The following is a 26,986-nucleotide window of genomic DNA, read 5'->3' on the forward strand; positions in this document are numbered from 1 at the left end:
AATTAGAAATTAATATAACATTTGTGGACCTTTTAGAATAAGATGGAGAAGAATGTGATAAGGTAAGTGGACAGAATGGGTTTGTGTAGAATGGGATCGCTCCTTTGGCCACTTGATGCTTGAGTGTACTTGGCTTTGGGCCAAAGACACCTACCTGCTTTAGTGCGCTGCTTTCTCCAGAAACCTCTTCTCCTTCCACCTCTACGTCCAGGGCAAATGAGTTGACTCCACTTAACAGATGGGACCAATGAAGCTAAGCAAGCACAGTAACTAGGCTAGAAGCAACAAATATGTCTTCTTCTTAGCCCATGCCCTTCCTTCATCCAGTACCTAAATATGGCTCCCCATCCCACTCTTCTTAGCTGTCACCCAATCCATCCTTACATCCCTTCCTGCCACGGCAGGCTGGCACAACACTTGTTCCCCACACCCCCTGGGTGTGTTGGTGCCCAAGCAACCAGTCTGGCTCCCATCTCTGCTTTTACCTCCCTGGGTCAGTCCTTCTGGAGCAGGGTAAAGAGCGGTGGAGAAGTGGTCGTGGAAAGACTCTAGGCTTTGGATTCAGACCTTGGTTCAGAACACAGTGGATACTGCCATTTACTAAACATCTCGGAGCTTTGCTTTCTCATTTGTGAAAAAGTATAATAAGATCTAACCTTGCACGATCGCTGTAAGGACTGATTATATGCAGTGGCTAGCATACTGTCGGAGTCCATTGATATTTACTCCTAACTTCTTTTCCTGTCTCTCCTTCAGGAAGGAGTATGGTACAGAGCATGGGTGTGTATGGGTTTTTCAGCCAGGCTGACCTGGGTGAGATCCTGGATTGGCCATGGACTTGCTCTGTGTTCTTGTACAAATAGCTTAGCCTCTCTGAGCCTCCCTTTTCTCATCTGCAAACTGGAGCTAGCAGGTGGAGAAATTGAGCATCACAAAAGATAATGTATGTTCAGTGCCTGGTACAGAGACAGGAGTGAAATCAGTGCATGCAAATCTCCTCTTCTCTGTTCCTTTGTGAATTGATGGAGTGATTCATAGTTATTTGCCCATCAAGGGGTGATTGAGTTTTCCAAAGCTCACAAATGGACACGCACATACACACCCTCCAAAGGAAATGTGAGCCCAGAAGTACCCCTGTAGAATATTAACTAGGACATCTGCTTTCACAGCCTGTCTGCACAAAGGGCTGTTTGTGGATCCACTTGCGTTGGTATGCCAACGGTGTACCAAACCACAGCTTTGTACCAGGCGGAACCTCTGCAGCTGACGGACGGGCTCTGCCTGAGCCACGCAGCTGCTGAGACACCCTGGGTGACAAGACGCCCCTTCTGTTATTTCAGTGTAGCTCCTGTCACTTCATTTATAAAAATGGCCTTTAAAAGGAAACCCATATCTCACATTGAGAGGTGTTTATTCCATTTGTCCACAGATGGGGGGGGTGTCAAACGTTCCTTTCTAGAATCTTCCTCAGCACCTGGAAACAGAGAAAGGCTGGGAAGGGCCGAGTATTCCATGTGCTAGAGAGGTGCAGTGAGTTCTCCAGAAGCTCCGTACACACCCATTTTTCATCACCTTTATGTGAAGGGGGGAGAGAGGGGAATGATTTCTTCCAAATGTCACCTGCCTCAAACTGCACTTCAATGAATCCTGGGTTGTGGAGTCAGACTCACCTGTGCTTAAAACCTGACCCTGCCATTTATTTACCTGGAGCAGAAGCAGTGATCTTTTTGAACCTCAGTTAATCGCCTGTAAAATGGGAGAGGAAAGAGTCCCCACCTCACGTGGTTGTTTGAAAGAAATGCTGTCCTCTTGGTTCCACTCCAGCCTGGAACAATGCTTGGCAGCGTCCCTCCTTCCTTCCCTTTATTTTTTCAGAGGTGCATTCACAGGGTGGGTTCATTAGGTGTGACGACACTAAGATCCCTCAAACAAGGAATGATTGTAGATGGCCACCCAGCCTGTGGGTTGTGAGTCTCTAGGTTGCTTGTGAGTACTACATTCAGGGTCTTGGACCTGTCTGTCCAAGCAGAGGAAGGCACATATGAAAGTTACGGGTACAAATGCCTGGACACAGGTCTCAGGTGCTCTCTCACTTGCTCACGAGACCATAACTTCCACTTGCTTCTTCTCACCTTAGCCATTTTGTAGTTGTGGCCACAGTGGAACTTCCTTCCCTCCCAGTGTGCAGATGACTTCCCAGGGCACTGAAAGCTTCCAGGCATGCTGCTGGCTGAAGTTTAAAACCAGTGCCTGGCGATCAGGCAAGGGGTGCTTGCTTCAGGCTGTTTCTTCCCCGCCAATGTCCAACGCATCCCCACCCACTTCTCTAGGTCATTTTATTTGCCCTTCCCATTTGTGGCCAATAAGTGGGAAAAGCATGGGTCTTCAAATCAGATCACAGATTCAGGATTGCCCCCTTGATGGGTGACTTCTAACAATTACTTAATCTTTCTGAGTCTCATTTCCCTTACCTGTAAAGGAGTTATGCTTGTTTTAGCATTTCCCAAATGCCTTGTATGGAGCTGGTTTGTTGGGTTCCCCGGGTGCCATAGGAACAGTTAGGTAAGTATGGGCAACACTGGGTCAGGCAAAGAGAAAGGCACTTCTTTACGGTAGAGCTTCACTTCCTGCAATGTAAATCTTCAACACTTCCAAACTCATGCTGCCCCGTTTATTTCCCCCCAGTTGGAATATCCCCTTCGATGTGAAAGGTGATAATGTGCAGTGGTTGACATCATGCATGTGGCTGTGGGTCTGAAATTATCTCACAGTTGTGTGGGTCAGGAGAACCGAGCTGTCTCACACATGGCTTCAATCAAGGTGTTAACCAGCGTTAGGGGTCTCAGCTGAAGTCTCCACTGGGGCAGGATCTGCTTCCAAGTCCGCGTGGGTATTAGTAGAATTGTTTCCTGGGGGCTGTTGGCTGGAGGCTGCTGTTCATTTTTTTTTGCTCTGATCCAAGAGCCTCATCATCAAAGCCAGCAAGGGAGGGAGTCTTCCAGCAAAGATGGAAGTCACAATCTCACAAAGCCTAATCACAACCACAGCCTGTCACCCATGCCATATTCTACTGGTTAGAAGCAGTCACTGGGTCTACCCACACTCAAGGAAAGAGACTTCACAGGATGTAGACACCAGGAGACAGGGGTCTGTGGGGGGGGACGGGCATCGGAGAGACTGCCTGTCACCCCAGGGTGTGACTTTGAGCAGTTGCTGCTCTTAGCTGTAACATTGTGATGGAATAGATAGTATTTTCTTTATAAGGTTATCATGATTGAATCAACCTATATAGAGCAGTGTCTGGCAAACAATAGACCCTATATTAATATTTGCTTCTATTATTACCTATTCTGTATCTGGCATGAAGAGAAACACCTACAGTAAACAACAGCTGCTTGCATGAATCAAGGAGAGAATGGAACTCTGGGCGTCATGCTTTAAGGAAGGCTGCCCTACTTAGGAATTCTATGTGAAGCAGCCAGCACAGTCCCTGGCACAGGCTAGGTCCCTGGTCAATGTCAGTCCCTGCTCCTGATTCCAGACTTCGATGTCTAGGCTGAGATTCAAAGCCCCAGAGGGTCGGGTCCAGCTTCTCCCTCTGTTCACGACCTCCCTCTCTCCCCCTCTTTCTCCTTTCTCTCCCTCCCTCTCTCCTCCACCAAGAGTCATTTTCTCGGTACAGTACCTGGTATGGTGCCATGAGCAGTTAAATGCTTCTTAGTGGCTCTGGAAGAGGCTGGCGATGACAATTAAGGGCACTTCAGGGGACTGAGCAACCATGGAAATGAGGTGAATGGGGGAAGAGAGAATAAAGGTCTAAAGATGTGGGGAAAAAAGACCCAGAAAGGACCACTTTGAAGAGCAATGCTATTTTTTTCCTTTATGTATCTAAGAGTTTTGAGGTGTTTTAATAAATCACTCTTAAAAATCTTAAAAACACTGCCTCATTTTTTTTTTTCTTTCAACTCAGCTACACTTAGTTACTATGTTCAAAGCAGATATTCCTTTCCAGTCTTCTCTGCAAATGGTAGCTTGGCCATCCACTTTTAAGCAAATTAAAATTGATTTGCTTTTTGATTTTCATGATACCTCTCGAGTGAATAAAAACAGCGGATATCTCCCCAGGACTCTGCACTTGCAAAATGCTTTCACACACGTGGCGTTTGAATCTTGTGACAATCCAGCAAAAGGGCTGTTGCTGGTTTTCTTCATTTTTAGAATGGACAGCATGCTGGGGTGGCTGAAGTGAAGCCACCTGGGACAGATGTCAGGACCTTATCACAGCATCTGACTCCAGGCCAGGGTGCTCCTCCTGCAGTGGTCGCCGGTGGGGATAGTAACGGGAGCTCATTCGTAACTTGGGGGAACTTGACTCAGGCCATTGTCTGTCACATCATCTGTTGGTTGCCACAGGGGGAACTGTGACCATCTTTAGCTTGGAGAAGGGGTCTCCTACTCTTCTTTCTGGGCCTCCCTGAGTCTTACAGGACACCCTTCTATTTTAGTAGCCTTCCCACCAACAGCGTAGGAATGATTAGAAGTCAGACAGGGGAGGGGATGGGGCCGCCTGGAACAGCTTTCTTGGCTTGCAGGGAAGGAAGGCTCCCTGAGGTCTGATGGTCTCTGTTCCTTTTGCTGGCTGTCCTCTGCAGAGAGGAGGGACTCTGGGCTGTGATGGCAGCCACAGGGCAGCATGTTCAGGGCCTCTGACCACTCCTGCTCTCTCAGTGCTCACAGCCAGCAGCCAGAGCCTTTCAATTTGTTTCCTCTTGGAATGTTCTGGATCTAGGGACTCAGTGGGACCCATCTCCCGCATCCACATGGCTTTTGCTCAGTGGTTCTCAACCAGGGGTGATCCCCTCACCCCACCCCAGCTACTTCCCAGCTGAGCCCTGGGGACACTTGATAATGTCTAGAGATGGTTAGGGTTGTCACAACTTAGCAGGAAGGAGGGATTGTCATTGTCATTGAGGGGTGGTGGTGGCCAGGGATGTTGCTCCATGTCCTCCAAAGCACAGAACATCCCTCAACGACAAAAACATTCCCACCCCAAATTGCCACGAGTGCCGAGGCTGAGAAGAGCTGCTGAGCCTTCTTCTTTTTAGGAGCCTCAATGGGTCTGGGGGTCCAGCGGAAGAAGGTGACGGGATGGTGTCTTTGGATGGGCTCAGACTGCTAAATGGGGGCTTGTCTCAGGGTATCCCGTCTCTGTCCCGTGTCCCCGGCTTATTTAGCTCTCCCTTGTGTATTTTAATTCTGTTCTCAGCTGCTACTGTCTGATAGGGCAGAAGTGTCTTCCCCATAGATCCTCTGCCTGGCCTGCTCTTGGCCGTGGCCTCCCGGCTCTGGCTGGGAATTCATATGCTACTGTTTGGAGAGAGTCATATTTTTTACAGCAACATAACCCATTTTACCTTTATAGTAATTGTTTTGGAATAAGAAGTAATCATCCAGGACTGACCAACTTGCTTTACTAAGCGCTCCTTTCTCACTCCTGGCAAATTGCTTTGAGAATTGAACAAAGCCCGGCTCAATCATGCAGGATATCCATTCCAAAGGATGCCGGCGAAGTAAATCTCTGTTAAGCCAGCCCCAGTCAGGCCTCCTTCTCCTCTTTCCTGGGGATCAAATGGTGAGCGTGCGCTTCGTTCCACGTGGCCCTCGTCTTAGGGATGGATGCCGTAAGCCTGGGGCTTGACCAGGGTGTTCTCCATGCTCCTGGGATTGCACAGGAAACCTGCAGCAATAGACAGTTATATCAAAGAGCTTTTGCTGGTGGGGGCTGATGCCAGGGTGGGTGCTCTCTACGTGGTTGTTGAACTTCATTTATGGAAATCTTTTCCTGATGTATGTTCTGTGGTGTGTTAAATAGATATTGATCAAAGAAAGTAGTCAGATAAACTGGGGGACTCAGTGTTCTTTATGGCAAGACTTCTCACAGCCTCTATAGAGTTACCGAGCTCTGTGAATTGTCAAGAGGAGTCTATGGCACCCCCAAAGTTTATTTTTATGGAGCATTTCCCAGGATTAATGATCTGCTGAAAAGAACTTTGGACTATCGAAAAGGGGTGAAGGAATTCGATATCTTTTCCCCACTTCCCTCCGCTTCCATTGATAAGATCCCAGGTCATTGTTCCGGAGAAGTCCTCTTTTCTTTCATGAAATGGGGTTTTGCCATTTAGCTGGTTTGATGGGAACAATAGACTCTCTCACCTCAAGGATTTTGAAAATGCTGCTCTCTTTCCCTGTAGGGGCTTCTACCTTCCCCCCTTAACCAAGTTAACTTCCCTTCCTCTTCTCTCAGGACTCAACTTGCACATCACACCCTTGGAGAAGTGTTTCCTGAACCTTGACCCCTGAACTCACTAAGTTGCCAACAAGACTCGATGTAAAGCTGGGCATGGTGGCGCACGCTTGTAATCCCAGCGGCTCTGGAGGCTGAGGCAGGAGGATCTCGAGTTCAAAGCCAGCCTCAGCAACAGCAAGGTGCTGAGCAACTCAGTGAGACCCTGTCTCTAAACAAAATACAAAATAGGGCTGGGGAGGTGGCTTAGTGGTCTAGTGCCCCTGGTACCATTTCACTTTGCCCCAAAAAAGAAACATGAGAGAGAGAGAGAGAGAGAGAGAGAGAGGAGACATCATATGTATATTTTTGTGTGTTCCTGGAATTTGGTTTTGAAATCCAAGAAGAGGATAGTGGTTGTTGGTACTCACAGGAAGCTCATATGTGCTGATGGAAAGCTGTCAATCTCTTCATAACAAGAGCCCTCTCCCTGGCTCAGGTGGCAACCTCCCAGAGGCCTGTGCTGTATATAATTCTGCCTCTATGGTGGCCCCTGTCCCTGCCTGTGCTGCAGGGAGAGCGCTCTGGCATGTGAGTCGGGAACCCAGGTTTCCAGGCTACATTGCACATATACTCCCAGTTCCGAGGTCTGTGGCCATGCGAGTGATTGAGCTGTAACATGCTGATCTCTTGAGTAAATTATTTCTAGTTCTATGATCTCCCCACAAATGCTATTATGGAAACTGCTGCTGCCTTGGCTGTTAATTATGTGATCGGGAGGCAATGAATGGATATAACAAGAGCTAACATCCCTGCAGCACCACCAGGCTTATGAATCAAGGCCCTGTGAGCCTCCTGTCTCAGGGTGGTGCTAAGATGCTAAGCTGTGGCCCTTCTGCTCATTCTCTTATTCATTCAACAGATACCGATTGAGTCTGACCTTGAGCCAGGCTCCATCTGTGCTAGATGCGGGGGGGCAATAGAAATTAATAAGACAGGGGCTTTACCCCCAAGGAGATCATCCTCAGCTTCTCCAAACCAGATGCACCCACCTCTCCCTGGCTGCACCTTCACTCTGCACCCAGGTACATTCACTTCTTGAAGCTACTCACCTTTGTCACTGTAGCCATTATTCTAGTTCATCCATGCCACCTCTTGCCTCTGTGGTCTAGACTCTCATTTTACAGGTGAAGACTGACAGATGGGTGGAGGTTAGTTACTCGCATGTTTTCTGCTCTGGGAAGTGTTCAGTGTAAATGCTGTTCCCTTTTCCTGCCTCTTACTCCGGCTTCTTCATACTGGTGGTATGGTTTGGTCTATGTGTCAAAGGCTTAGTCCTCTGTCCATGGTGCTACCGGGAGGTGGTGGAACTTTAAGGAGATGGGGCCTAGTGGAAGGAGGTTAGGTTATTGGGGGTGTGCTCTTGAAGGGGACATTGGGGCCTTGGCTCTTCCTTTTTCTATCTATTTGCTTCCTGGCTAATGAGGTGAGCAGCTTCCTCTGCCATGTGTTCCCGCCATGATGTTCTGTGCTGCCACAGGCCCGAATGCAATAGGCCAACCAACCGTGGACTGAAACCATGAGCCAAAATGAAACTTTCCTCCTCCTCACAAGTTAATTATCTCAGGTATTTTGTCATAGTCATGGAGAGCTGACTAATACAGCAGGGTTTGTGGTGCCTGGTTTTGTGGGAAAGAGGCTCTACTAGTCTTCCTGACCTTTTCATCCCAGAACTCCAAGAACTCTCTCCTTAGCCCGTTCCTGACCCAGGACAGCATCCTCATGGTCCTGTGGGTTCTGTGGCTTAGATTTTGGGTGGGAATAGGAGTCCCCCATTCTGGCTTCAGCCACAATCTACATTTGCCCTTTCAGCTTCGTCATTTTTATCTTTGGGGGGACTACTGGGTCCAAAACTGGCCCTTAATCCATCTCATACACTAGCTCTCTCTGTGTGTCTGTGTTGGCTGATGAGCTGGAGGGAAGAAGAGTAGGTGCTGGTGTTCTGGTTCCAACCCTACCCCAGGTCTCTAAACTCAAATGGGCAGAACCCACCAGTTGGTGCTCTGCTTGATGAGAAGAGGGTCTGACTGTGTGGACACAATGATAAAAATATGGGCTCTGGGCCCAGGGAGAAGCAGGTGTCCAAGTTTTTCATATCCCCCTACACCTCAGTTCTCCCATCTGAAAACAGGGTAAGAAGTGATCCTTTCCTCATAGCATTATGGAAGGCACACCGTGAGATAATCCATGTAAAGTGTGCAGTGCCCAGGACAGGGTAATTGCTCATCACAGGTCACCTGTTTTCATCTCGTACTAAGTGAAAAGACAAAAAGATCTTCAAGCTGGAAAAACCCATCACCAGAAGAGGAAAACAGAATCTGACAGATATGCAGCACCAGCGGAGGGCTGTCTAATGAAGAGTGCGCCGACTGTTTTTGAGGAGTGGAAATTCCCATCTGGAATTCACCTGGTGATTGTAACTGTTCCCTCCTGGCTGTGTAGCCGGGCTGAGAGCTCTCAGTACAAACATCTAGAACACTGCAGGCGCGGAGATCTATAAATAGGGAGGAAGCCATAAATGAGAGCTCATTAAGTTCTTACTGACTGCTGAAAAGTAAATTAGAAAAAATAAACAGAGCTGAACATTTGTGTAAACCTCAATCTTTTTGATGTTTTTCAATTAGCAGAGCCATTTTTTCATGTGAAAAATTAATGGCTGTCATGTGCCACCTGGCTATAGAAGCAAGTGACAAATTTGTTTTAATGACCACTGTCATATCTCTGGATTCAGTCACAGGCCATCTGGGCTGGGAGGAGGCAAAAGGGAGTGGCCTTGAAGGAGCACTGCCATGTGCCAGGCACTGTGTTGGGCTCACAATGCACATTATCCCTTGAATTTCCTCCCCAGCCTGCTGAAGCTATTATCATCCTCATTTTATAGATGAGGTTCAGAGAGGTGAAGAAATTTGCCCAAGGTCACACAGCAGATCTAGAGGGCAGTCTGATTCTATAATCTGTGTCTATTCCACTTTCTCTCCCTGCAGGGGGAGAAAGATTTGGCAGGAAGGTGGGAGGTGACTGATAACCTCTGTTAGGCAGCCTGCAACAGGGGTGGAGCTGGAAGGAAGTGGTAGGGGTTGACATGGGCAGGGACTGTGGCATAGGAGATGCTTAGGACTCTGCTGGGGTGGAGGTTTGTCTCTGAATAACAGCATCTGTCACCAAATTAGGGCTTGGAACAGGGCTCCAGACTCTGGGGAGAGACTGCAAGAGCCAGGCAGGATGTGTGTTCCAGAAGGGATCTGAGTTCCCTAGTGCTCAGTCGACACTCAGTAAGACCATCTGGTTGTTTATGAGAACCAGAAATCAGGGGTACACCCCAGGGCAAAAGCCACCTTCGGTGCTGGGGCAATCCCATACTGGTGTGGACAGTAGGAGGGAGGGCTGACACTGCGCCTATAATTCAGTCTAAACTGCTTTTCTTCTGGGGAGTGGGGGAGGGACAGAGGCCTCTCCTGGGGCAAAGTCAGAGAGGGGGTGCAGAGCTGGGGGCCAGGGAGGAGCTGGTGACCATGGTGACAGTTTCGATGGCTTGTAGGAACAGGTCCTTTTATGTGTAATCTTTTTTTTTTGGTACCAGGGATTGAACCCAGGGGCAGTTAACCACTGAGCCCTATCCCCAGCCCTTTTCATTTTTGAGACAGAATCTCACTAAGTTGCTTAGTGCCTCACTAAATTGCTGAGGCTGGTTATGAACTGGCAATCCTTCTGCCTCAGCCTCATGAGCTGTTGGAATTTGTGCACCACCACACCCAGCAATGTGTGCATAATCTTTAATAGTGCAACAACATTCAGAGAAAGGTACTGATATTTCTTTTTGTAGGTAAGGAAGTGGATGTTCAGAGAGGCAGGATAACCTGATCAAGGACTCACAATAGCCAGCTGGCAGAGTAGAAATTCTAACCCAAAGCCCTGTGCATCTCTCCTCACTTCCTGTGCTACCTCCCTGACATCCTACTCAATCGGATCATTGCTTTTCTCTCCTCTCCTTCCTCCAGCCCCACCTGAAACTGACCACTGCTGAATTGCAGAAAGAGGAGCAGCCTTGGATCTAACTTCCTGGGCATTAGAATAATCTCAGCTGCAGAGAACATCTTGGCTCTAGGGACAGAATTTCCTGACAATAGGGCATAGGTGAAGTCCTTCCTAGGTGGAGGGTGGGGCCATTGGGCCTGACAATTCTAGCTTGTCCTCCCTTTCTGCAATGCTTGGCTGGGCAAGAGTGGTAAAAGGAAACTGCCAAAGCTGCCCTTTAATTTTCTAGTGCATTTCTCTAAGGTATGATCAGCCCTTGGGAACGAATCTACGGTGTGCCTCAGCTGCAGGGAAGGGGGATTAGGAGAAGCTATACCAGGAGACTCACTGACCTCAGCTGGATTGTTGCAGCTATGGGCTCCTTTGGGGAGTTTTGCTGATGGGTTTGAACTTTACCTTGAACTTAGTGGTGGATAGAAGTATTGGGGTTTTTCACAAGTCTCTCTTTCCATTTAGTTCCTCTTCTGTTTCTAATTGCTGAGGTTTGTAATTATTCCGTTTGCCCTTTTGAAGGTGGGTGACTGTTATTTTTGTTGTGGTTATTTCTTTTGGCAGTTCAAATATTCCTCAGTGTATACCCCAGTCGACTCCCAGAAGCCATACTCTTCTTTCTGGCCATCTTTGTTCCAGCTCTGGCCTTAGTGGGTTGACTGTTTAAAGCTGAATCTCCCTGTCTCTGTCCCACCTTACAGCATTATTTATCTACCCATTCATGCATCCATTGATTAATCCATTTATCTATCTCACTATCCACCTCTGCCTTCATGCATGCCAGGACTCTTGAGTTAGCAAAGATTATGACGCTTAGCTAAGAGATGGCTCTTGTAGATCACTCATGCCTTTCTGTAATCAAGGAAAGCAAAGAGGTTAAATAAAAAATGAACATTCAGTTCATCTTAAACCTAGTTTGAATTTATTGCTTTTCTTTCTTCCTCTAAAATGTCCCCTTTTGTGTCTGTGATGGAGACAGAGAAGAAGGAAAGTCATATCTATGTTGACTGGAGCTTTCCATCCCATATCTAGAGGTTGGATTTGTAATACCCAAGGGCAGTGGCCGGGGGTGGCTGATCTCCTCTGGGTCTCATGTCTTGGATAACAGGTGTGGGTTGGGAACTATTGCTCACCCCCCCCCCCGCCCCACACCCAGTTTGTTCTATTTAGATGTACATGACAGTAGAGTGTATTTTGACATATTATACACACATGGAATCTAACACATTCTAATTAGGATCCCATTTATGTGCTTGTACGCAATGTAGAATTTCACTGGTTGTGTATTCATATGTGAACATAAGGAAAGTTATGACTGATTTATTCCACTCTCTTTCCTACTCTCATCCCCACTTCTTCCCTTCATTTTCCTTGGTCAGTTTATTCCTGGTCTATAGCATCATTCCCAGTACCCTTTCCTGACCCTATGACCCACATACTTATTTCTTTGAGATGAGAACATTCAAAATCTACTTAAAAAACCAGTTTTGAATTATACGATACATTATTATTAACTTTAGTCACCATGCTGTGCAATGTATCACCAGAACTTATCCCTACAGAATTGAAACGTTGTACCCTTGGATTCTCATTTCCCCCTTCTTAGCTCCCACAGTCCCTCCCCATCCTCTAGCCTCTGGTAATCACCACCTGCTGTTTACTTCTGCAGTTTGACTTCTTTAGATTTCACACACAAGTGAGATCATTAGGTGTTGATTTATCTTTTGGTGCCTGGATGATTCCATGTAGCATCATATCCCCTAGATTCATCCATGTTGTCCTAAGTGACAGAAGTTCCTTCTTTTTTTTAAGGTTGGATAGTAATTCACATTATTAAACCCATTCATTTGTTGACAGGTACTCTGGTTATTTCCATATTTTGACTATTGTGAATAATAGTGTAATGAACATAGAAGTACAGGTATCTCTTTGACATACTGATTTCAATTTCTTTGGATACACTGTGCACTCAGAAGTGGGATTGCTGGATCACAGGGTAATTCTTTTTCTGTTTTTTTTTTTTCTTTTTAGGAATCTCCATACTGTGTTAATTTGTTTCTAACCATGTTTTCTCTATATCTTTGCCAATACTTAACTTTTGTATTTTTGATAATAGCCGTTCTAATAGGTATGAATCTCATTGTGGTTTTAATTTGCATTTCCTAGATGAGTAGTGATGTTGAACACTTCCATGTTGTCAGTGAGCCATTTATATGTCTTCCTTTGGGAAATGTCTGTCCAGGTCATTTGCCCATTTTTTAAAAAATAGAGCTATTTATTTTCTTGTAATTGAGGAGCTTCAGTTCTTTACATGTTTTGAATATTAGCCCCTTATCCTATGTATGCCTTGCAAATATTTTCTCCCAATCTGTGGGTTGGCTCCTTATTTTTTCCTTTGCTATAGTTTGATGTGATCCCATTTGTCTGTTTTTTGCATTTGTTGCCTGTGCTTTTTTGAGTCCTATCCAAAGAATCACTGCCTTGGCCAAGTGTTGGCACTTCCCCCCTGTTTTCTTCTAGTATCCCTACAGTTTCCTCCCTAATCCACCTTTCTTTGTGGCCCTGAAAGAAGACAGGATACACACAGGTGATCCAGGGACTTCTCTGCTTCTCTCTGTTCTTAATGTTGCTTCATCTTTCCATTTCCATCAACATCTGAAACTGGATTTTATTCAACGGCTATTTTTAGCAAGTGGTTAAATATTTAAACTCTATTTTAGGCAGTTCTGCTGAATTAAGAGTCGTCCCATACTGACAAAAAAATTTTTTTTTGATAGCATAGTAGCAAAAAAGAAAGTTTTATTCTATAGTTTTCTGCCATTAAAAAAAAAAGCATTTCTCTCTTCTAATATGCTGTCTAAGGCTGTAAATGGCCCTTTCTTTTTGTCTAAAACTTCATCGTCTTTATTTCACCTACTTTAATTTCAGAACAAAATAACAACAACAAAACTCACAATGCACAGCATCCAACTCTGCTGTCCAATTAGGGAGGGATGGGACTTGAGGTCCTTGTTTCCTGCCTTAGACGCAAGGACAGGAGAGAGGAAAAGACCATTAGCCATCAGCAGCAGGAGCCAGGTGGACAAGGCTCTGAGGGCAGCTGTGGAGCCATGGGGATGCTTTGCAGAGGGTGTGGCTCTCCCAGTGGAAACTCCTGATCTACTTTTTCCGTCAAGAGGCATCCCCATCACCCTCAAGGGGGTTCTCCTGGGGAACAGCGGTGCTGGGCTCCTTGGATGTTACTTCACCTTCAACAGTGCGGAGTCCTAACTCGGTCACATGGTAGATGCAATTAGAGTGGGTCTGGGGAATCTCAAGGCAGAAGCCAGAGGAGCGCAGCAGCACCATCTCAAACAGCAGCACCATCAGATTCCTGGACCCCTCAGCCTTCTGCCACCCTGTCTCCACAATGGGGTGGCCGGAGTTGATTTCTAGGTACTTTATGGCCATCTTGTAGCCCATTATGGAGTTATCTGGAAGTGCCTGGACCTTCAAGATCCACACAGCAGGGTGGAGACACATTGCCTATTGGGAGATTGTTACCCTCTTCACCTTTGTATCCAAAATTTCTTCCATGAGCTTGCAGAGGTTTTCAGACTTCACCTTGCTCTCTTCTGTTTTTTTGTCTCCTCCTCCTCCTCCTCCTCCTCCTCCACCTCTTCCTCCTCCTCTTCCTCCTCCTTCCCCCCTCCTTCTCCCTCCTTCCTCTGGTAACTCCAGGTTCTTCCCATCAGACGCCTTGAGCCGCTGCACACAGCACTCCTCAACGAGTTCAATCACATATACTCCTTCAAAGCCCCGCTTCTACACATGCTCCACTGAACAGGGTTGGCCATCTCTTCTTTGGTTTCACCAGAGGGGTAATAGATAGCTTTCTGAGACTCCTTCCTGTGACGTACTGTGACAGAGGAAACATCTCATCTCTAGCTTGGGAGACGTGCTAGCCCTGGTTAGTAAAGTCACTGGTTAGTGACGTCCTAATGGATTCCAAGCTTTAGAATTTTAGAGAATGCCTCAAAGAATTTTTTATAGTTTTCTTTGTCTCCTACCAGCTCAGAGAAGAGCTCAAGGCACTTCTTAACATGTTGTGGATGCTTTTCAAGATTTTGTTTGGCTGGACCATTTCTCTGGAGGAGTTCAGAGGCAGGTCCTTGGAGTCAACCATATCACAGATAGAGTTGAGATAACTCCTGCATCAGCTCGCCACAGCCGTCCATGCTGAATCTATGATGGAAATAGGGGGTTTGATGCTCTTTTTCTTGTTCTCAAAGAAGTCAAAGGGAACCTGCTGAGGGATGAACAGCAAGGCCCTGAATTCTAACTGACTTTGTGACTGCCAAGAGGTCTTCCCAGCTCCCGTCGTCTGTTTTCCTCCTGAATGATGTCATTAGAGTTTCTGGTACAGAAACTTTTCTTTGTGTTACCCTTACCAGTGTCATCCTCCTCACCCAAACCCTCATCTTCAATCTCAGTCTTCATCCTTATCTCCCTGGTCTTTTCCATGTTTCTCTTCGGACTCATCATCACCAATTTCCTTCTTCAAACAGAGGGTGATGAGATAGCTTCTAAACCATGAGTGCTACTTCATATATATATATATATATATATATATATATATATATATATATATATTTTTGGCCTGCCTCTCTCCTTAGTAGTGTATCTGTTCTTCTTTGAGGCGAAGGATCACTTCCGTACCCCATCCATCCAATAGGCTCACAGTGACCTGCATGGATGGTGAAGGATGCCCCAGCACAAGACCCCCCAGGTGGACTGTTCATCATTGTGCTTTATGATCACAACCACTTTCCCTGCCATTGGATTGGCAGAATAAAATCTGACACCAAATTACCCTGTCATGGAGATGTTTGTACTCATCTGAGGAACCTCCATAAATATTTTAGTAATTAGGCTTGGAAATTATTTCTGCGATGGTTTAGGTCTAGAAACATCCTCCAAAAAAACTCACATTTTAAAAGCATGATCCAATGCAGGAAGGTTCAGAGACGGAGCTTTTAGGTCATAATGAGAGCTGTAATTTCATCAGTGGGTTAATCCATTTGATGGTTTAATAATTTGAATGGATTACTGGGTGGTAACTGTAGGTGTGGCTGGAGGAAGAAGGTCACTGGGTGTGTGCTCTTGGGAATTATGTCTTGTCTCTGGTTCCTCGAGCTCTCTCTGTTTCCTGGGCACAATGAGCTGGGCAATTTCCCTCCACCATGCTCTTCTGCCATGATGTTCTGCCTCACATTCAGTGTAGAGCAATGGAGTTGACTGACCACGAACTGAAGCTCTGAAACCATGAGCCCAGAATAAAATTTTCTCCCTCTGAGTTGTTTTTGTCAGGTGTTTTAACCACAGCTACACAAATCTGAATAAATAGTTCCCAAATCATTTATGAGGTCAGCCTTGGTTGCACCAAAGCCTGTGTCCACCAAAGTCAGGGTGCATTTCTGAGAGCTGGGGGTGATGTCAATTTCCAGCTTTTAACCACTGTCCAATTTGGAAGAGTCTGTCAGGCTGTCATAGAGAATCTTGTCCAAGGCATTATAAATAGCAGAAGGCAACTCCTGAGGGAAAATTTCATTGTCAGAATAGGAGGTATTGATGATGAGAGGCAGGAGTTGGGCAATTTCTCCCTGAAAGGCAAAGATCCTCACTTACTCCTGGTGGGCTTCCTCAGGCATCTTGAAAGGAAGGGGCTGCAGTTACTACAGAGCAGTATGGGCCCAGATCATGCCTGACTTGCTCATGGCACCTGGGCTATGTGGAAATGACTTAAGAGCTGCACAGCCCTTTCTTGAAAGGGATCATTTTTAAGAGTGAGCCTTCTAAGTCAGACCCTAAAGTTCAAACCTTGGTTTCACTGATAACTTGCTTGTTACAGTGGGAAGATGATTTAACCTCTCCCTGTCTCAGTTTCCTTACCTGTAAGTATAGAAATACTACTCGTAGTTACTAAGCATTGGCTAGTAATACTGTGAGTTGGCTTTCTCAGTCTCCACTCCACCCTCCTTTTAGGCTGCCTTCCTCTTTTATGAAGCCTGGAAAGCCACGATCTACATTTTCCAGATGCCTTTGCAGCTAGGCTTCAGGATGCAATGTAGAGAGTCTGTTAATTAGACACATGCCCAGGGTCTGGATGGCCAAGTGAGGCAGGAGCACAGACCTTCTTCTTGAACCTCCTGCTGTAAAGCGAGAGTGTGGGAGTGAGTGGTTTTGCAGTCATGTTTCATGGCAGAGTCCTGTCTCCAACCTCCTGGGTGAGCAGTGGTTATGGGGACAGAAGAGTCTTGATTCTGGTTTCCAATCTCTGGCTCATAGCAATGGGGGCTGTTGTGGCTTTAGTAACTCTATTAATAGCTTTTGGGATGGCATCTCTCAAGACTGACCACTTATTATTGTTCTGGAAACCAATCCTGGGCTCCTAGACCACATCTAAGTCTTTTAGCTCTTCTAATGATTCTGTATACCCTATTTGCCTTATAAAGCCATCTTCTGCTTAAAATACCCAGAGTTGTTCTAGCATCTTGTTCTAAGCCCCAACTGATACAAGGACCTCCCAGAGTCGCTGTGAGAATTCAAGGAGGTCATGAAAGTGCTATGCAGCAGGGCCTGGCACACACATGGTTAGCACAGGGTTCAAGAAGCATTCATCAGTATCTCCATCCATTGCTGTTATCATTATTCCATTCCAAATTCCTGGCTTTGGGCTGCCGCTGGAAAACCTGGACAGCCAGTTTTTGAAAAACTGAAAAATTGTAAGAACTTCCTCCACAGGCTTTTACAGTCCCGAGGACTTAAAACATGAGATTCATTTTATGAATTGATTTCAATGGTCCCTGGTAGTTCTTTTTTTAAAAAAATCACATTCCCATTTTTGGAAAAACAAAAAGCCGTTCAACCAATATTACTGGTTTTCTCATTTTTCATTTGTTCATATCTGAGAGTTCCCAAAGCCTGGGGGCCCTGTCTTAGATGGCATCCCTCGTCCCCTGACACTATATCCTGGTTCTCAGAAACAGGGCTGTAGGCTCTGGCAGAAGACCATGAACTTTGTGAACCAAGGGAGCCTGAGGGGGACGGGTGCAATGGTTATTTTCTTCACGTAGCCCAGTGATTGGCAGGAGCCGGTCTCAGGGAAGTAGGATGAATGAATGAACGAACGCCTGGGTCCCTCGCCTGACTCTGTTGCCCCAGCCCTGCAACGAGGCCATTTCCACCTGTGCCTGGGCATTAGAATCACCTGGCTTCACAACTGGGAATGCCCAGGCCTGCTGAGGGCCATTACCAAGTAGGAATGACGCATCGAAATTTCCTTGCCAAGCGTACCCCATGCTGCTTAGAGGACATTCGATGGGACATTGCATGCATGCTTTAATAAGGTGACCTTGCTCAAGGACCAAGGCGGATCCGGGTTTAGAGCTGATCAGGTTTGAGGAAGTAACCGGCTCCTTGAGTTTAAGGCGTTGCCAGTTTAAGATAATGGGTTTTAGGGAAGTTGGAGGTTGAAGATTATTGCTGGGATTAGGGTGTTCCTGCTGCTTGTTCCCTTGAGTTCTCGTGAGATTAAAATAGGATTTGGAGAGAGCCTCGTGGAGTAGGTGAATTGTGCGGGAGACTGCAGAACGCGATTGCCCCTGGACCTGTGTGGAGGCGGTGTGAGAGCGGGAATAAAGAATTGCTGTTTGAACCTACGAAGCTGTGTGGTGGCTCATGATTCTGGTGCCAAGTCGAGACATTGGCTTTGGCATTTTGGTGGTCCGTACGTGGGATGTCTGAAGCTTGGGGGTAAGTGAATTTGCTCGATCCTGAAGGAGAGCAAAATGGGTGACCATTTCAAAAAACAACGTGTTCTTGTTTTGATTTATTTTGTTTTTTATTTCAAGTTGCCTGTTCCTAGAACTTTCTCAGGCAAACTGGGGAAAATGGTTGACTCAAGGTTTGAAGTTTTTCGCCTCCGAGGAAGAGAAATTGTTAGAGGAAGGAGGCACCCCAGTAAGACCAAGAACAGCTAGGGCATATGTTGATACAATACAAAAATGTAGCCCATGGCTTTTTAAAGACGGGTTATTAAGTATATCAATGGGACCATCATGGTATCCTGTAGAAGGATTTTTCTTCAACAAGAAAGAGATGGCTAGTTCTGTTTACTACATTTGTCTAAGATCTTGGTTTTTACAGATATCTGATTAATTTACAAAGCTAAAGTGTTAAAATATCAGCCACTAAATATGAAATCAAGTACTCTTTACTTACTAAGTTCCATAAGGTAATATATTTAAATATTATGTGTGTTTTCATAAATTGGTAAATGGAAAAAAAGTTTAATATTGCTTTGGTCTGTGTCTTTGCTAAACAAGGTTACTAAGAGTTAAGATTCTATCATGTGTAATTTATATACAGAGAGTATAAGAAGTTTCAGTTGGGTTTCAATTACAGTATAATAGTACCTTAGAAAACATAAAAGTATTTCATCTTATTAAAGTGGAGTAATTTTATAAGGGTTGTTTCAGAATGTGAATTTATAAAAAGTGTTAATGGTTAAAAAAGGGATATAAAAAGGTTCAAGATGTGGAAATATATTTTAATATAAAAGGTTAAAGGTTAAATAAATGTTTCTAGATGAGATAATCTCTGTATGGTAAAGTAAAAAGTTGTAAATGCCATTTAAAAAGATTTTGAGGAAACTAGACTTACTTTATAAGCTTGAGAAAGGAAGAAAGAAGAAAAAGGTATTTGTACATGGCAGATTGAGACAAAGCTTCTTAATGGAGTTAAAAAAAAAAGCCTTTGGTTGAAGGGCAGCCATGTAAACTAATATTAAGCGATTTAAACAGAATCTAAGCCTCGTTTAAAAGAGTGAAGCTGTAGGTGGTGAAAAAGTACATTTAAAAGTACAGTATAGATGATAAATGAAATGCTTTAAAAGGTTAAATTGAAGGTTGTTGAGATACCTTCATGGCGGGAAAAAAGATTGCTTTACTCATCAAACTATTAAAATGTACTTATTAAACCAAAAAGAGGGAGATGAGATAATCTTTGTGTGGTAAAGTAAAAAGTTGTAAAATGTCTAAATAAGTTGCAAAAGGGTTTAAAAGGTCAAATTGAAGGTGGTTAAGATGCCTTCATGATGGAGAAAAAGAAATTAACCCATGAAAATGGGAAGATAATAAGATAAAAGATTTAGATAAAGAAGATTAAAAATTTGAAGTGGAAAACTTCAAAAACGAAGTACAGAAAGGTAAAAAAAAAAAAGAGAAGACATAGAAAGATAAAAAAGATATAGGAAGATAAAAAAGATGTAGAAAGACAAGAATTTTAAACCCACAAAATAAGAAAACTAGGAGAGAAAAAAGCTACTAAGGGTAAATATAAAAACCTTAGTAGAAAACTAGAAGATAGAAATAAGATAGAAAATGGTTGAAAATGTCAAGTAAAGGTATTTCAGATAGAAAATGCAAAAGGCTAAGACAACTATGGTTTAAAACCATATCTAAAAATTATAAGGACTAAAATAATTCTAAAAAGTAAGGCAGAATGCTTTTGAAAGACTTAAATTTAAAAGGATCTTAAAGGGGTATTTATCCCCCAAAGATAAACTTAAAATAACCCTTTTTACTCTAAACTTTCTAAATTTGGATTCATCAGGACTTAATGCTGCGGAAAGACATGTATCCAAAAAATGTACATAAGCCTAAGGTACTTTGGAAAGATATTCTAACAGGACAATGGAAAGCTTCTGACCCAGTGTTTGTCTGGAGTCGGGGTTCTGTTTTTGTGTTTCTACAGGGAGAACAGCAGCCGATTTGGATTCCAGAGAGGTTAACCAAAGCAATTTCTACAGAAAAGGAAGATAATTTGACTCAAATCCATAACAGCTGATATCCAGAGCTCCAGCTTGGCTATTCTTACATCTGTGACAGTGATTAACCAAGGATAATGTCTCTTTAACATCATTGCCAGAATTCCCATCTCCATCCCAGTGCCGGTGAAGACTAAGAAAACCAAACTACAGCTTCTATGATAGCTACCACAGTAAACTGTATAAACTGATGCATCAATGAATATAACTCAACAAGTAATGCTCAATCAAGGATTTGATTTACTTTGGGAGGAAATGGACATATTGATAGACTCTTCCACTTTGAACTGTCTGCAGAACTTGCCTGGACTATATCAGTTGCATGCATTGTGAACTATCTTCTGGTGCAGCGAATTGTGGTACTGCTGGCATATTTTTGCTGATGGTGTCACCAGTGATGCAATTTCCTTGCCAGCGCACCCCATGTTAATTGTGGTAATGCTGGCATCTTTGCTGATGGTGTCACCAGTGACGCAATTTTTCCAAAGGAGCCGTCAATTGGCTTGGTGTCGTGGCATTTCTGTATCTTCCTCCCTTCTACTAGTGATGGTCTAAAATTTGGGGGCCAATAGAGATGAGGCAAGAACCTCACCCCCCCACTGGCACCAAGGTTAAATTTGGGGGCCAACAGAGGTGAGGCAAGAACCTCACCCCCCCACTGGTGCTTAGGCCTATCCACAAGCATGGCTGAATGCTGGACCGGTAGTCAGTGACGGGTTGATCTGATTGCAGTGGATTCAACCTAAGACAGGAAATTGACGTGTAAAGGTCAGTTCTCCCATGACGGGTAAGAACCACATGTTGAATTGGACAACCTACCAGGCACGGTCCTAAGCCACATTGCTTGTTGTTTAATTAATCAGAAGGGGGGAGATGCTGAGGGCCATTACCAAGTAGGAATGACGCATCGAAATTTCCTTGCCAAGCGTACCCCATGCTGCTTAGAGGACATTCGATGGGACATTGCATGCATGCTTTAATAAGGTGACCTTGCTCAAGGACCAAGGCGGATCCGGGTTTAGAGCTGATCAGGTTTGAGGAAGTAACCGGCTCCTTGAGTTTAAGGCGTTGCCAGTTTAAGATAATGGGTTTTAGGGAAGTTGGAAGTTGAAGATTATTGCTGGGATTAGGGTGTTCCTGCTGCTTGTTCCCGTTGAGTTCTCGTGAGATTAAAATAGGATTTGGAGAGAGCCTCGTGGAGTAGGTGAATTGTGCGGGAGACTGCAGAACGCGATTGCCCCTGGACCTGTGTGGAGGCGGTGTGAGAGCGGGAATGAAGAATTGCTGTTTGAACCTACGAAGCTGTGTGGTGGCTCATGATTCTGGTGCCAAGCCGAGACATTGGCTTTGGCACAGGCCTTACCTCTAGATGTCATGATTTAACTGGTCTGGAGTGCCACCACATGCCCTGTATTTTTAAAAGGCCCTTTGGTCCCCTTCCTCCTTTCACCAGCCTTAATAATGACTTCCTGGAAGGACCAGGCAATATGAGGATTAGCTCTAGGGAAGTTAATCCTATTAAAATTATCCCCATCATCTCAGTTGTCAGCTAAGAAGCAGTAACATCAGACAGTTTGTGTTTAATTTCCTTTCCTTTCCTGTCCTTGGAGGGGTGGGGCATCACAAGTACTGGGTGAAGACCCAAAGACCTAGTGAGTTCATAGAGAATTTTCTCTTCCTACCCCCCTCATCCTTATATTTGAGGGGAATATCTCTGCTTCTTGGACTCCATTGAGGCTGTCTCCTGGCACCTACCAAAGAACAGTCTTCATTGTACCTTTTTGGAAATAAAGGGAGCTAGTTTGTGCTGTTCTTGGGAAAGGCACCCCTCCTGTGTGCAAACCCCACCTCTCAGGGCCACAGAAATGTGTAGCTATTAGTGTTTAAACAATGGGTGTTGCTTGAGCCTTTCACTTAATTCTACTGTGGAGAGAGGAGCAGTTTTGCTGAGAGTCTGCCTGAATATTTCCATCTTGCTTCATCAGGAGCCTTGGGTTCTGGAGCTGGCACCCTCCCAGCTCACGCAGGTTGGCAGGCAGCAGCGGGAGCCAATTGCAGTCATGCGAAACACTGGCTTGGAATCAGAGATGGACAAGAGCCAGGCTGCCCTCCAGGAGTTCAGAGTCAAATAGGGCAGCAATGAGAACGGCAACCCTTCTTGTAGGGCAAGAAGGAAAACCGCGGGACATTGACTCACTTTCCAGATTGAGTAAAACTGGAGTCTTAAAGGGAGAATGCCTATTGGTCACGTGGAGAAGGAGGGGGAAGGATGTGTCTGGCAGAAGGAACCGAGATAGCAAGGGCGCGGAGGCGAACCGTGAGGCCCTAAGCAGGAGGGATGGTAGCAGGAGGAGGAAGAGGCCATAACATGAAAGCCCTCCCAGCCAGGTTCCGGAGCTGGGACTTGGTCCCAGAGGCATGAGGAGCTATGGAGGAAGGGTTTTAGGTGAGGGAATGACCCTATGCAATTGGCATTGTGGAGGGATTCCACGTGGCATAGGCATGATGGAGGGGCACAGATTTGGCTTCAGATCTTTATCCTGCATGGTGTTAGTCTCTAAGTGACACCCACGAACCATCTTCTGTCCATAACCTGAGGTGGTGGGTGAGTGCAGGGGGCTTGGGTAGATGCAAGTTCTTGGACTCCAACCCAGACCTAGGCATCTTGGAGGGCAAAGCAAAGTGCCTTCTGAAGAGCTTCCCAGGAGATTCTCAAGTTCATTTTTTTTTTTTGCATACTGGGGATATTGAACTCAGGGGCACTTGACCACTGAGCCACATCCCCAGATCTATTTTTTAATTTATTTACTCTCACCGAGTTGCTTAGTGCCTCACTTTTGCTGAGGCTGGCTTCGAACTCACGATCCTCCTGCCTCAGCCTTTCGAGCCAATGGGATTGTAGGTGTGCACCACTGTGCTGGCTCAAGTTCATTTTTAAAGTTAGAGAACTTCTGCCCTCAGAGGGAGTATACATCAACATCTCTTCTGAGGAAACTATCCCACAGATTTCTGCTGAGGAGCTATTTCTAAAGCATCATTTGTCTGAATTGCTGGGGAGACACATCTGTACCTGATTCAGCAGGACTGGGTGGAGCTGAGGTTCTGCATTGTAACAAGCCCCCAGATCATGCAATCACTGCTGGTCCTGAGCCACAGTGAGTATAGAGACTATCTTGTGATTCCTTCTCTGTAGCTGCTGCTGATTGATTGCCCTTGGGCCAGGTGACTATAGCTACAGACTGGAGAGGCAGCCTGGGAGAGGCTTTGCTTCAACAGCTGATATTGATTAAGTACAGGGATTAGATCCTCTTGTTCAGCTGGGGAATTCATGGCTAAATCTAAATCCACAGTTCATGGGAGAGGAAGGGAGGCCCATAGAAGAATCTTATGTGGAATTACGGTGTGTTGTCAGGGTGGAAAGGGCCAGGTGAAGATGCAGGAATTCCTGTTGCTGGCTCCCCATTGCTGTGTTGGGTTCCTCCAGTTTTGGAATCACAGTCTTCTGGGTTTTTCTAATAATGTCCACCTCCCCATTGGTGTGTCCTTATAATAAACACCCAATACTTGGGTAGAGGGAACTGAGGGAGGACTCTTCCTTATTGTATTTGTTTGCTGGCACAGCAAAGTACCACACATGGGTGGTTTCAACAACAGAAATTCATTTTCTCACAATTCTGGGAGTTGGAAGTGCAAGAGCAAGGTGCTGGCAGAGTTGATTTCTCCTGAGGCCTCTCTCCTTGGCTTGCCTCTGCCCTCTACTGTGTCTGCACATGACCTTTCCTGTGCATACCTGTTCTAGCATCTCTCCCTCTCTTGGTAGGACACCAGTTCTGTTGGATCACGTCCATACCCTTATGACCTCATTTAATCTTCATTATCTCCTAAAGGCTCTGTCTCCAAATAGAGGCACATTGGGAGTTAGAATCTCAAACTATGAATTTTTGGGGGATATGCATTGTGGGGATATGGTGTTAAAGCCAGAAGACCCGAGTTCAAGTAGACTCTGTACCTGCCCAGCGCTGCTCCTGGGCTTGTTCCTTCCCTTTCTGGACCTGACTTTTAGTGTGAAATCAGGTGGTTTGTCCAGAGGGCTCAATCTCCATCTGAGCTATTTTAATACTCTAAGAATGTCTCAGTCTGTTCATGCTGCTATAACAAAACACCACAAACTGAATGGCTTAAACAACAGACCTAAATTCCTTCAGTTCTAAGAGGCAGGGAAGTTCAAGATCAGGATGCTAGTATGGTCAAGTTCTGGTGAGGACACTTTTGTTTTGTCTTGCAGATGGTCTTCTGCTTGCTGTGCCCTCACATGGCCCATAGAGGACTCTGATCTCTCATATTTCCTGGGGACACCAATCTCATCATGGGGTCTCTACCCTCATGATATCATTTAAACTTATCTCTCAAAGGCCCCAGCTCCTACTACAATAGCATTAGGAGGGAGGGCTTCAACAGATGGATTTTGGGAGGACACAACTATCTCAGTCCGTAACAAAGAATCAGGATACAATCCAAGGTAAGGGGAACCCGATAGGTTCTCTTTCTGGGCAGCAATGATGCCAAGAAGCGGTCTGCAGGTGGGCTTAGGTGACATGGTCCAGAGTTGCTGCCAGAAGCCCTGGGGGGTTTCTGGATCTGATTTTTTTTTTAATGACAAAACAAAAATTTTCTCTTAGTGTTGACTTCAACGGCAGGATCCCTGCTGCCACACTCTTGTGGGGTTTCTTTCACATTCTCAAATCTTTACGCCTGAGAGAACCGCTCATAATCAACCCAGCTTGGACTTGATAATCACATGCAAACAAATGCATAAAGCATTGCCCCAGGAATTCTAGCACAGAGGAAAGAGCATCCAGCTGGGAGTCGGGAGTCTCAGGGCCTTGCTCTGTTACTTATAGGCCTGCATGATCTTAGATAGCCTTTCCAGGCTTTGGGCCTCAGTTTCTCTGTCTCTAAAATGATTTGGAGAACTGGTTGACCTCTCAGCAGTGGGGAGGTGATTTCTAAGGCTTCTTTCTGTAGGAATGTCTTATGATTCTCCCGTTTATATGAAGAGCAATTCTTTGCTTTTCCTATTCAAATAGCCTTGTCCTTGCATCTTTTTTTTCCCCTCTTTTACCCCATCCAGTTGGCATCACTCAAAGTCGTTTTAAGATTTCATGACTTTTTCTTTTCCAAGTCTGACTAGTTCTTTGATTTATTAGCCTTTATGTTTTTTCTCTGGGGGGGCGGTAGGAGCAGGAACCAGTACTTCAGGGTGGAGGCTCCTGCTGGGCTGCTGACAGTAGCTGGGACCTCGAGGGATGTCAGCGTTGCCACCATGTTGGCGCCGGCGTTGTTAGGTTTTGATCACACTACTCTGGTTTGAGAGCTGTGGTCTGGCTGCTCCTGGTGTGAGGACTGAATTTCTTCATGTGTCGCTCTGCAAAGAATTTTGCCTGCCATTTCACTCTGGAACTAAGACTCCTTGAAGGGATGAGACCTGCAATGCCGTTGTCGTGTTGCGTGTTGACAAAAAACCCCAGAAAACCACAATGTGAGGTACAAGGGATGCCCCCACCCTTATGCATATCCTATTTTTTTTAGGAACTCTCTGTACAGACTGGCTAATCCTTGAACCTCATTTGTATGGTTTCTCAGGGTTGCCATCACAAAGAACCACTCCCTGGGTAGCTCAAAACAACAAAAATGTACCGTTTCTCACTGTTCTGGAGGTCAGGAGTCTGAAAGGTCAGCAGGGTCATGCTTCTTATGAAACCTGGAGCGGGGGTCCTCTCTTGCTGCTGCTGCTTCTTCTTCTTCTTCTTCTTTTTTTTTTTTTAGAGAGAGAGAATTTTAATATTTATTTTATAGTTCTTGGCGGACACAACATCTTTGTATGTGGTGCTGAGGATCGAACCTGGCCCGCACGCATGCCAGGCGAGCGCACTACCGCTTGAGCCACATCCCCAGCCCCTCCCTTGCTTCTTTCTGGCTTCTGGTGGTCTGTGGCAATTCTTGGTGTTCCAGGGCTTGTAGATAAAACGTTTCATCCTCTCCTCCATTGTCACAAAGCACCCTCCCACCCATGTGTCTGTGAGTTTTCTTATAAGACTCGTTATATTGGATTAAGGGCCCATGGTAATTCATCCACTATGACCTCATTTTAACTAATCACATCTGCAACAACCCACAACCCTGTTTCTCTTTAAGGGTCACGTTTTCTGGCATGGGTGGTTACGATTTCAACATATATTTTTGGAAGACACAATTCAACCCATACAACACGGCTGAGATGTCTTTATTCTGATTTTTGTAGATGAGAAAATAAGCTCAGAGAAGTGGATGATTCCTACAGCTCACATAGATGGCAAGTGGCAGAGCCAGAATTTGGGTGTAGTTTACCTGCTTTCTATGCCTGTGGGCTTTCTTTCCGCTCATGGTCACTGGCCCGCCTCTATCAAAAGCACCCAGGGTGGGGAGTACCTGTTAAACACACCTGGGCCTGGGTACGTCTGTTTCTAGGTGAGCCGCTGAGGTGCTGCTGAGACACACTAGAACTTGGGAACTCCGGTGGTTCATCTTGGTTCTTGATCAGGCTGAGCAAGGTGAACAGTTGAACAGCTGCTGATTGTCCAGATGGGAAGGGGTGGTGTGTGGGTAGAAAGAGCCAAAGTCTAAACTGGTGCCTTTCAAACTTTACTGTACAGATGAATCATCCGGAGGCATCTTGTTAAAATGCAGATTCAGATTCAAGGAGACGGGGC

At 45.4% G+C, this 26,986-nt stretch overlaps 1 pseudogene; it reads right to left on the reverse strand.

The window, feature by feature from the left end:
* Positions 1–13,540: 13,540 nt before the first annotated feature.
* LOC101962930 (heat shock protein HSP 90-beta-like) lies at positions 13,541–16,059 on the reverse strand (annotated as a pseudogene).
* Between the last annotated feature and the right edge of the window lie 10,927 nt (positions 16,060–26,986).

The sequence above is a fragment of the Ictidomys tridecemlineatus genome, chromosome 3, assembly GCF_052094955.1.
Source record: "Ictidomys tridecemlineatus isolate mIctTri1 chromosome 3, mIctTri1.hap1, whole genome shotgun sequence".
Taxonomy (NCBI): Eukaryota; Metazoa; Chordata; class Mammalia; order Rodentia; family Sciuridae; genus Ictidomys; species Ictidomys tridecemlineatus.